This window comes from Nothoprocta perdicaria, unplaced genomic scaffold, assembly GCF_003342845.1.
Source record: "Nothoprocta perdicaria isolate Ctin4 unplaced genomic scaffold, notPer1 scaffold_59, whole genome shotgun sequence".
NCBI classification, from domain to species: Eukaryota; Metazoa; Chordata; class Aves; order Tinamiformes; family Tinamidae; genus Nothoprocta; species Nothoprocta perdicaria.
Window position 1 is genome coordinate 4,057,952 of NW_020455854.1, and position 11,556 is coordinate 4,069,507.

An 11,556-nucleotide genomic window follows, 5' to 3' on the forward strand; every position below is an offset into this window, starting at 1 on the left:
CGGGCGCGCGCACGCGCCGCCGCCGCGCGCACGTGGGAGGAGGGGGCGGGGCGGGGGCCGACATCCGGGCACTCGTTCACTCCCCCGCCCTCCCCCAACGGTCTCTGGCGCGACGCGCCCCGGTGCCGCCCGCGCATGCGCAGAGCGCGGCGGGGCGCACGTGCGAGGCGTGCGCTTGGGGGCGCCGCTCAGGGAGCGTTGTCCGTTTAAATCGATAACGTTGCGAGCCGCGTTGCTCTGCTGTGCGGGGCGATGGGCACCGCGGCGCCTGTAAGGAGCCGGGGCAGCCGAGGCTGCAGGGCCGCCGCCGTGAGCGGCGGTGTTGCTCACTGTGGGCATATCACTGTGGCTTCATATCCCACCAAAGGGAACACGCACCGGCATAAATAACGCCACTTTTTCATTTCTTACACTTCCAAAATGTTAACAACACTGGGCTATACCTCATAGACTAACACTTYTTCATTTAAAGAATTCCTCGTTGGAAGTGTTTTGGTGAGGTGAAAGGGATTATTATTTGGTTTGGCTCTCCAAGAGGGCCCATATTTTTCGCATTCCTCTAAATTACAAAATAACTGCGGATTTTATCCCATTTCAGAAGCAAACTAGAAACAGCAATGACCTGGAAAGGCAGGGATGAGCTGCATAAAGGTCTCATTAAAACCTGCAGTTTACTTGTGTCAGCTGCTGGGTAAAATGGCTCAGATGCGAGATCCTGGTAAAGCCAGTGTGCAAACAGCTACAAATAAGAGCTTAATTTAGTCTGTASCATCTAATAAATCAAATTAGAATTACAAAACAGTTAAGGCAAAATTGAATAAAATGTTTTTGTTAGTGTTTTTGCATTACTTGAAGAAAGTCCTGAAGTATTTGAAGCGAAGGCAAAATGATTCAGTAGATGTCTAAATATAATGTACTGAAACTGAGAAAAAATGGTGTAAACGATGTACCAAATTCAGGACAAGTTACTATATAAGATCAAAACACAATTGCTATTGACAAATTGCAATTGTTAAAGACAGCAGAAAAGGCAACAGAGATATCCACAGCTGGAAAGGAATTAAGATCAATGCAATTAAAAAAGCCTTTATAGCAGACAACTATTGTARTATCTTCAGTTCAAGGCCTTTTTTTCATTGAAGAAATGCCTTTAACATAGTCAGAAAAATTTAAGGATTCATTAAAGACATTTAAAACTGATGTGTATTCAGCTGTAGTGGTTAATTATCTTTGTTCTCTCAGAAATCAGGGTTTGACCAGCACCTCTGTTTTTGCACTCCACTTCTAAGTATAAACCAAGGAGCAATCATCAAATCACCTCGCTGAATATACTCGCAACTTGTTGAAGAATAACTAAACAAAAAATCTCCATCTGCAAGTTCAATAGTATATGCAAACTCCATATTAACAGTGAAAAAAAATATATAATTTAAGTTCTGGTCATAAGACTTTGAGGTATTTAAGGCACTGAAGAGAAGAAAAGAGACAATTGGCTGAAGAAATTACATTGTGACTTTGTTTTTTCCTCCAAGCACATTGAATGGCAGGAGTATGTGGTTTAGTCACCTTATTGGAATGGCTTCCATTATGAAGAATGCTTTCCTTTCTGCTTTCCTGAAAACACAAGAAATCCTTTTACTAGGATTAGCAGAGGTTAGGCAAAGTTCAGACTGCCTCTTCACCTGCTTTTCCTTTAAGTTAGCCACATGATTCAATATATTTCAAGCTGAGAAAAAAATAAATTAGCTATTGTCCTATGTAGCCAGTAGCTTTTTGTTCATAATTTTATCATGTAAATAAGAAGAAAAATAAAAATGTCTAATTATTGCCTCAGAACTCATTATATGCCTCCAAGAATAACAATAAACTTTATATCCATTACTTACAACAGATGCGAGTATAACAGAGGTAAAATGCTTTTAACTGATAGAATAACCTGTTTGAAAATATGGACCTAACTCTCCTTCTGTTGCATCCAAACTAATCTCCTGTTGGTACAAACTGCTGAAAATATGGAGCAGACCTTGGGCACAGTATTTTAAAATCCTCATTAGATTTGGAAATCTAAATACTTGTTGCAGTTTATAACAAATAAATATTTTATCATGCAGTTGTAAGCTCTGTATTTTAGAGAAGGATGGTTTCCCTAGTACAAAGTGCAAAAATATTTTATAATATTTTTGTTGCTTGTACTAAACCCTTTGGGGTCTTACATATCACCTGACAGTTCAGTCATTTGATTTTTTTCCAAGGGCTTTTAAACGGTTCTTTCCCCAAGCATGRAAGAGAGGTTGTGCAACCACCATGTCTGCTCATGGTTTGATCACGATTCATACCCAACACTTAATACTACCACATCCCATGTAAACTCTAATGAGGGATTTTAAAACCAATTAGTGTACACTTTCCAGTAAAATTTTAATTATCCTAACCCTGAGGTTMATTTGTAATATCCTTCTCAGGAAAGCACTTGAAGTCTGTATGTTCTAACACAAATAAGTGAAGTACTTTGTTTAAAACACGCAGCCCAGTTTATGTAGCTTCAGAGCTGAGCTTTTATTCGTGAGTTACCTTGACAACCACAATTAGCACTTACTCAGGTGAACTCTACCATATGCTTGCACCTCTGTACAAACAATTATTAGGTATCGTTGATTTATATATTAAGCAAAAGGAAAAAAAAWTTGTGTTGTTTGTTATATAAATAATATCCTAAAGAAGCTGATAATTCTTTAAATACTGATCTAGAACATTTAGAAAACTTATATTTACTGAAGCACTGAAATATATATGTTCATATCCATAAAATCAATTTCTGCAGAAATTAAGGATTTTCAGAATACTTCGAGAAATCTGCGATGACCTGGTAGCTTTTTTCTTCTCTACTCAGGTTTCAGTTAATTCATAGTATTTGGGATTTTGGCTGTACCAGCGTGTTAGTTTATTGAATGATTAACCTTATTGTGGGGATTTCATTATCCATCATTAAAACCCATCAAATCAAGAAAGCATTCTACAATACTTCTCTGTTGCTCAACATACTTTTGTCAAGGTAATTCCACTTTTTCAAACATATCCATTGAGAATCCACAGTCCACAAAAGAATAATTAACATTAAAGCCTAGAGGAAATTCAAATACTAGGATATTTAATTTCTTGGCCAAATTTATTTAATAATATCTCATTATGGGTATAGAATGCAAGTGCAGTTGGCACTGACAGTTGAGCAGGTTATTTAGAAAATATAATGAGAACTGTTCTATTATGGCCATTGTTTCTAATAGTATGAGAGAAGAAGATGTACACATACAGAATGTTTTTTTTTAAACTGAGTTTTTGATGTATGTAATGATATATACCTTTTTTTTTTTTCTCCTAAWAAGCAGTAAAATCAGGGAGTCAAGTACAGCGAAACAGAAATAATTGGGTACAATCTACCGGCTGTACTTCTAGTCTGAATATACAGATTATCCAAATCTTTCTTTTGTTTTTCTCTCTTTAATCCTATTCATACACTCCCCTTTTTGGTTATTGCTTCCTGTGTGGTAGCAGTATCYGCAGTGTAGGTAGGTTTTTGTCTCCATTAGGCCTTTTGGCCTCTTTTGCCTCTTGTGGAGAAGCAGCCTCATCCCTGAACATTTGTGTATGCAATAACTGCTGCCTCATACCTCTGTTACTGTTTGCTTCTTCCTTTCAGCAACAGGAAATATGCCAGAAACTGCTGTTCTTTCATGTCTCAGCAACAGCCCTGCAGTTCTGCAGAAATTTGAGCTCTGAAGGGATGAGATCTTGCTGGCAAGAGACTCATAGGCGGCAGTTTTGGTTGCCTGCTCCCTGTCTCTTTATATAGCAGCTGGAGGGGAAAGAAAGAGATGAACACATATAAACAGAACAGTCTTATAGTCTCTCCTCTGCTTCTTTTTCATCTAGAAAGAAAACAAGTTCTTCTCTTTCTTGGTATACTAAGCTTGGTTGACTTGCAACATATCTTCCCTCATGGTTCTTCCACACCCTTTCCCAGGCAGTAGCTGAACATAAATGCCCAGGCATTTACACTACACTAATTTCTGGGCAGTAAAATCTTACTTAATAAGCAGCACTCTTTGCCCTAAACAGCAGCGCCCTTCACAGTGATAGCGTTGCTCAGAACTTAGGAGCTACAGGTGGACCATAGCAGYCACAACTTGGTAAGCTTTCCATATATCTCTTTGAGAAACATTTTTGTGGAGAGCAGAAGATAGATTGTGTGGTTTGGCAGAGGACTCYGAAGTCTTCAGTCATCGCACTAATGATAAATAAAAACCCTTATGGTAGTATGTATGTAGTCTTATTTATTAGCATCTGGTAGAGCAACAAGTAAGAAGTCATCTCCCGTTGGTGCCTGTTTAGCACCAACAAAAGCCCTCAGCCTTTCTGGCATGCAGTTGTAGAAASAGAGCAACAGCTCTGTTGTGCCTGCTGAACATGTCAGTCTCTCCAAGCCCTGTCTTCCTGAAATGCTTCCTGACTGCATGACTGTAYGGAGTTATCAGTGTTGCTCTACCTCACACTTCGTGAATATAAAAGATCTGGATCTGGTGACTGAAGCTCATTTCAAAGTGATTATTTCTTTTGTTTAACCCAATTTAGCAGTATGGTGTATTGAAATTGCAGAAATGTGGGAGCTAAGCATGGGTTAGTAACAGGCAACTCTATTCTGAGCTGTTAGCTTTGTCTCTTGGTCATATACGAGCCAAGATACATGAAGTTTCTGATCATGGAGAGGAGAGGGTTATTTTCAGGGAATTTCTGCTATTTAGTTTTGTAACATTGGCAGGTGGCCCTTTACTTAAAATGAATAATTTGCCACAGGGAGAGGTAGTTGATTAATTCTAATATTTGCCAGTATGCCCAGAGGTGGGGTCTGGCCATTAGAAAAACATCCTTAATACAACTAATTCACCACCACCATGGGAAAAATGCTGAGTTTTTTAATGGAAATTCAGATTGATGATCAATACACAAAACCAAATGTATGTTATTCTTGCCTTTTCCATGATGTAACTTTAATTTTCATGTAAAGCTGAAGCCTGAGGCAGAAAGCACTTACTTGGGTACATGGGAGATGATGGCTTTTCTAATTCATCATCTCCAGTCTCTGGTCTKCTTCTGCCAGGTGAGAATGAAAACCTTTTCCCAACGGATGTAACTACTTTGGTGCTCATCTTACTTTGTCACAGAGCATTTTGAAATATAGTTATAATGAAAGCTTGGCAAAAGAACAGTTTAAAATGTAAAAATAGCAAAATGTGCGGAGGCCGCTGTTCATTTTATAAGTCAAATCTTGTGACTAAGGAATGCTGCTTAGCAACAAATGGGAAAATCTGATCACATCATTTTGCATTCCCTGACAGTTATCCATATGCAGCCTACCTTTAAGCACAGCCCTTTCCACGTCCCTCTTCTGCTTGTTCCTGGGGAACAGAACTATGTAACTCGTCCAGTTGTGAAGCAGTTGCCACCATCACCAGAATTCCTGTGGTGGCAGCTGTGATGTACCTGGAAAGCTATAGCTAAGACTTCTTCAGTTCTGTTCTGTCACACTGTATACGATACATACTCTTATTGACCAAGACAGGGGTGAATTCTAGGAAGGAAGGGGACTCCAAACCTATGYTGATTCTATAGAGGGACATTCCATTAAGCATATATTTCTGTCCCAACTTGCATCATCAGCATCATTCACCAACCCTTGCCCTTACTCCTTCCACAAAACATCTCTCCACATCTAGTTCACCAACAAACTGTCTCCATAAAGCAYGGCACTTTAATTTCTAAAGCTGCTTTTATCCCTAGGTTGAAAATGTGTTTTAGAAATATAGCTAACAATTTATTCTCAGAATGCGGCACAAAATGGGAACCACAAAGTACCCAATTGATTTCACTGCTCCTGACATCGTTCAGGATGCTCAGGATGGAAGGTCCTAATTCATTACTTTAGGTTGGCAAGCGATATTTATTTATCTGTAGCTGCTTTCCRTATGAACCAAGACTTAAGTTGACCATGACTTTAATCAATTTGCCAGGCTTACAATATAAGCATCTCTTAGCCAACTGAAAAATCCATTTGTACAGTTTAAAAAAAAAAAAAAAAAGACATTATTTGCATTCATATTGAAATAGTAGGTGCCGTGACACCACAGATAATATCTTGTCAGACATATCACAGGAACTCTTTGATGGAATGTTTTCACTTTTCAGTGTGGTGAATTTGAGGTTCAAAATGTAGTTTCGACACAAAATAGCGTGGGAGTTTTTAGAAAAGTTGCAATTCTCTTAGTTTCTGAGTAGATTTGAAGGTAGGCACCCTAAAGTAGGGATATTGTTTTTCCTCACATACAGAGCTAGGGAAATTTGGGATTAGAATTTAGATGTCTACCTTACACTAGTAATAATAGTAAAAGCAAATAATAATAAAAACAAATAATAATAAATAATAAAGCAAATAATAGTAAAAACAAACAAACAAAATAGAATCTCAAAAGTAGGTAAGTATACGGATGGAGACAAAAGATAGACTTCTAAAGTATAAGCCAACAAATGAGTCAGTGCCTAGTTTCAAGCTGAGGTTTCATCACAGACTTGGTTTGTCAACTTGGGCATATGCCTGTCCCTTAAGTTCTTCTGGTTCCCCATCTRTGAGACAGAATAAATACACCACCAAGTGCACAACAGAATTAATATCTTATCATCTATCAAACAAGCACTTTCTTTGGAGGTCTTATGGTACCTAACTGAAAGTTGAATTTTGATCCACAAGTGGGTTGAATTACATGAACTCTACGTCTGTARTCATTACAGAAAACATTATTCGCCTCTTAAGGGTATCAGTATATTAAAGGGTTAGCATTTATATAAGAAATTACTCAAAAAAGTACATTGCTGAGCAAGCCTACCCATTACTGTGCAAAAGAATTACTTGACTCTGAACTTTATATGCCACTTCTTACCTTCCCTGTTTTGTCTTCTACTATGTTAGGAAAATATAATAGAATTAAAAACAGAAAGGAAAGACATTCAGTTACCAACCTTTAAAAACCTATTACAGCCAAAGATAAAATACAAAAGGAATTACTGGATCCATGTCTTTATCTCAGAACAATTTAAACTAAAGAAAAATTCCTAATTTAGATTGTTGTTATTCAAAACAAACAAAATCTATATGTTACCTTGGGAAAAATCTGATGTTGTCTCTGAGATTACCTGAAATAATATATATTTTTTTTTTCTTACATGGAAAAAACTTCATCTCCAGTCTGGTTAGAATCCTTAATCCAGTTTTWAGTAAGATTTAAGCTTTTAAGAACAGTTAACAGTCAATAAATAAACACTCCAAAAACTCATTTATGCACAGAGTGTTTCTCTCTTGAAATATTGTACTGTTGCTAAAATTTCATTTAGACAAAAGGTTGTTCACCTTCTAGCAAAGATACCATTATAGAAAACAAAKGAGAGGAGATACCTCTGACTCACAGAAAGAATCCTAGCTGACTGATCTGGGAATGATCTTCAGAATTACCTCAATATTTATTCTCGGTGCAGTCCAGCAATTAAACAAATAGTTTTATACATAGAAATAGGGATCGGCTTAGCTTACTTTTGCAGGCTTATTTTCAGAGGGAGACGCAGAAAATGCACGGGCTCATATTACCCAGCACAGCAGATTTTCTCTTTGCATGTTCACTTGTGTATGAATATGCAAATGCACAGGGGTTATAAGTTATCAGTAATGCTGATAATGAGGGAAGTCAGAGATTYCTGTTGCACAGCAGTTGAAATTCCTCTGCTTGGAGTCGCAATGCGCACAATTTTCAAGGTACTTTAAATATGCCAGGGATCCATAGGAAAGTGAAGGGGATGAGAGAAAAAAAAGTTAGTAATATTTTAATATCAGTAACATTTTGYGGAAAAATTTGAAAGCACATAGTATTAGCTCAATAAAACCTTCCTGTTAGACAAATACCACAGAGAAGAAAATCTTGATTATGAATTCTCTCAGCCAGTGATATTGAATGCAATGCATTTTCTGCTATATTAAAAATCCACATATCTTATTGAAGTAGTTATATGAAGTAGAAGGTACTGGTGAGTAGAAGGCACGGCAAGTTTATTGCTATAATTCAGGGCATGGCTTGCAACATCCTCACTATCTTGGACATACTTGACCTGKGCACCTTGTGCAATGGAACAAACTGCAAAATTGTGCTTTTTCTTGTTTGCTTTCCATTTGTGGCATAGGCAGGATGCTTATGTTGAAGGGTTCCTACATTTTTGCTATTGCAGTAGACAAGAAGGTGCTGCGAACATTTACATACCTGCCATCTCCATAATAGGAGTATCTCATTTCTAAGTGATGGACATAATGAAAGCTGAGACGAGTCATTTAAACATAATTTGGATGTGGGAATGTCAGGATGTACTTTCAGACTGCAAGAATTGTGAATACTGTATGACATTCTGTAAGTTACAAGAAAGGTGGATTGATAGGCTATGGAATGTCAGAATGCATCTGTGACAAATGAAACACATGGATACAGCTAGAAATGGATAGTATTTTAACACAAACATTTATCTTTCTAGGTCATAGCCTTTTCTAACTGTCAGCATTCACAGATTTTTAAGTGTTTTATTTTCAAGTAATAATTATCTCTCCATTTTGTATTGGTTTATAAGGACTTTATGTAAGCATCCAACTCTGTTTCTGAGTAGTCAAACAAATGCCCTACAATAAAACCTAATAAACAAGCCAATTGAAGAAAAAAAGAAATAWCTGCCTGAGCTGTAATAGCAAGTGTGCTAGCACTCCTAAGTTAATTTGAGCACATTTTCAGTCTTTAAACCAAGTGTTCTCATTGTTCACTTCGGTGAAAAGTGTTCCCAGTAAACCCAAACCATTGATGAGATCTGTCTGYAATCACCAGCCCTAGTCAGAGCTCAGAGAGCTGGAGAAGATGGTGGCTTACATTTGCCCACCCAGATTCAGGGTGCCAAGTCTGGCAGATCTCAGCACATGGCCTGAATAAGGAGGCATAAGGCAGGAACAAAATGCATCTTGGCAACTACAAGAATGCGGTGGGAGGCTTTGGTGTTCAAGGAAATTCAGAATCTAACTTTTTCTTTATGGATGGAGCTCTTGCAAACAGAGTTGTGATCTATTAAAGAAAAACAAACAACTCCTACCTCAATATTCATTAACCACAATTAGATTCTCAGGAATACTGCCTTATAACACCTGCAAAGGAAGATAAAAACTTCACTGTGCCCTAAAAATCACACTAAAATTAGTGCATGTGCAAGRTCATTTTGATACATTGCAGAAACATTTTCTGTTCAGACAACAAGAAGTCACCATAGCAGTGCAATAGCCTTGGTTACCCTTCCTAAAGCCGGTAAAGTTTTCTCTTAGCAAAGTATTGGCTGGACAAGCTCTTGAGATTTCTTCCATGGTTTCAAGTCTGYTCCTGAGAACATTTTCACCTTTTAAATTAATGGCAGAGAAGCTTGTAAAATACAGATCAAAGCTGGAGTCAAAACAACCATCATGCTTATGTTAACAAATCTAGGATATGAACTTGTAACTTTAGTACTCAAAATAAAAAATGGTATTTGAGCCATAAATGACGCTTACCTGTTTTCTTGTACCTTATTGAAAATTTTAGCCATGGGTTCAATCTCTGTCTCTCTCTTCTTTAACCATGGATTTTTTTTTTCTGCATATGCTATTAGTTGATTCTAAGAAAGCAAATAAAATGGAAAAGTGCTAAAGAGTGTGTTTTCTAGAAAATTTCTCATAGTCCCTTTTTTCTTAATATCAGATTTTCTGACCTTTCTTGTGTACACATAAAATTGGTTGTGCTAGCTGAAGAGGAAAAGCAAAAAGTTAATGTTTATTAGTCATTATAATATCTGTTTCCATTGTTTTATGGAAACTAAAGCTAAGAAATGGAAAGATCAAATGTCAATATTTCATCAGTTGAAGCCAAAGAGACGACATTAAGTCTTGAATTATCACTCACTTGAATCTTGGCTTAAAAACAGAAAAAAARGCAACTAGAGATTACAGAAGATATATTCAATATTATTAGCTTTAAACAATGTACTGTTTAAGTTTTAAATGTAAGATCACAGTTAAATAAATATTAAGGACCAATTTGGAAAAAAAAAGATTTGATTTTTCATTTTTTAAACAGCCAAGACTTTTGCTGTTACATCCAGAAAGATGGAACAGGTTCTAGTAAGAAGTACTTATAATTTTATAAGTGATGTGAATTTCTTCTCAACTGCTTTGCCTTTTAAGGTTGGCAGAGCCTCTCATATTTGATGAATACAGTTGTCCTAGGAAAGCTCTTCTGTATACGCTCATGCAGGTTCATTTTTCTGCATGAAAATAATCCTTAGTAAAATTTGCATACATCAAGAAAGAGAAACTTTAGAATACATTTAGCATGTATTATTTAATTATTTAATTACATTGTATGACTTACCTAGGGCACAACACAAAGCTACAAGCATTACCTTCATATATCCTTCATTTTTACCTTATCCAAATCTAAGACAAAAATCAAGCYCACAAGACTGGCCCCCAGCACCCCTGAAAGAGCAAGTGCCTTTTAATGCTGTAAATGTACGAGCACCACATGGTTTGTAGGGCTGCTCAGCTCTCCTTTTCTGAAACAGTTGCTATAGAAAATCYATTCAGGACAGCTGTGTTCTTTGATTGAAGTAAATAAGAATACAGGAATCCTCGTTTTTTCATCATTTTACACACACTATTGACAAAAAGCATTTTTGACCTTACTGCTTTACATACACGAAAGCTTTCTAGAAAGGCTTCCTCTTATGTTGAAGTAATTATAATAAAAAAAAAAACCCTTAGAGCCCTGGATTATAAATTTCACACTAGAAACAAGACCTTCCTAATAGCAATGTAGTGAAATGAGGAACAAGATACATGCCCAATGACRATAAACATTAAAGATTTTCTTACAGAAGTATTTAATGCTGATATTTGGATCTGCAGAATAATAATCATTTTGGAAGCCTATTGTATCAGTCTTAGATTCCAGATTAACAAATTCATAATTCATTCATTCATACTTAACACAGAGAAAACATTAAATCTTAGTATACAATGGTTTTCTTGAATTCAAATGCAGAAAATCAATACTTTCACATAGATGTTTTGTTAGCAYTAGAAATTAACTCATCTTCACTTGCACACACACATATACACACATACACTTATATGAAAGAATCTCTAAATATGTATTTTAAATACATTAACATGATGGGTACAGGATCAATTCTAGCAAAGGCAGTTTATTATGCAGCTGATATTAAAATTCAGTGTAGAATATAAATGTTTTCTGTAAAAAAATACAATAAATATATTTTCACAAACTTCCAAAAAAGGATATATTTTTTTCTTCATTCTATGCTAAATAAAATGCTAAAAGTTGTCTTCTAGGTGACAATASTTTTACCAAACTTATTAAATATGCTCTTTATATGCCAATA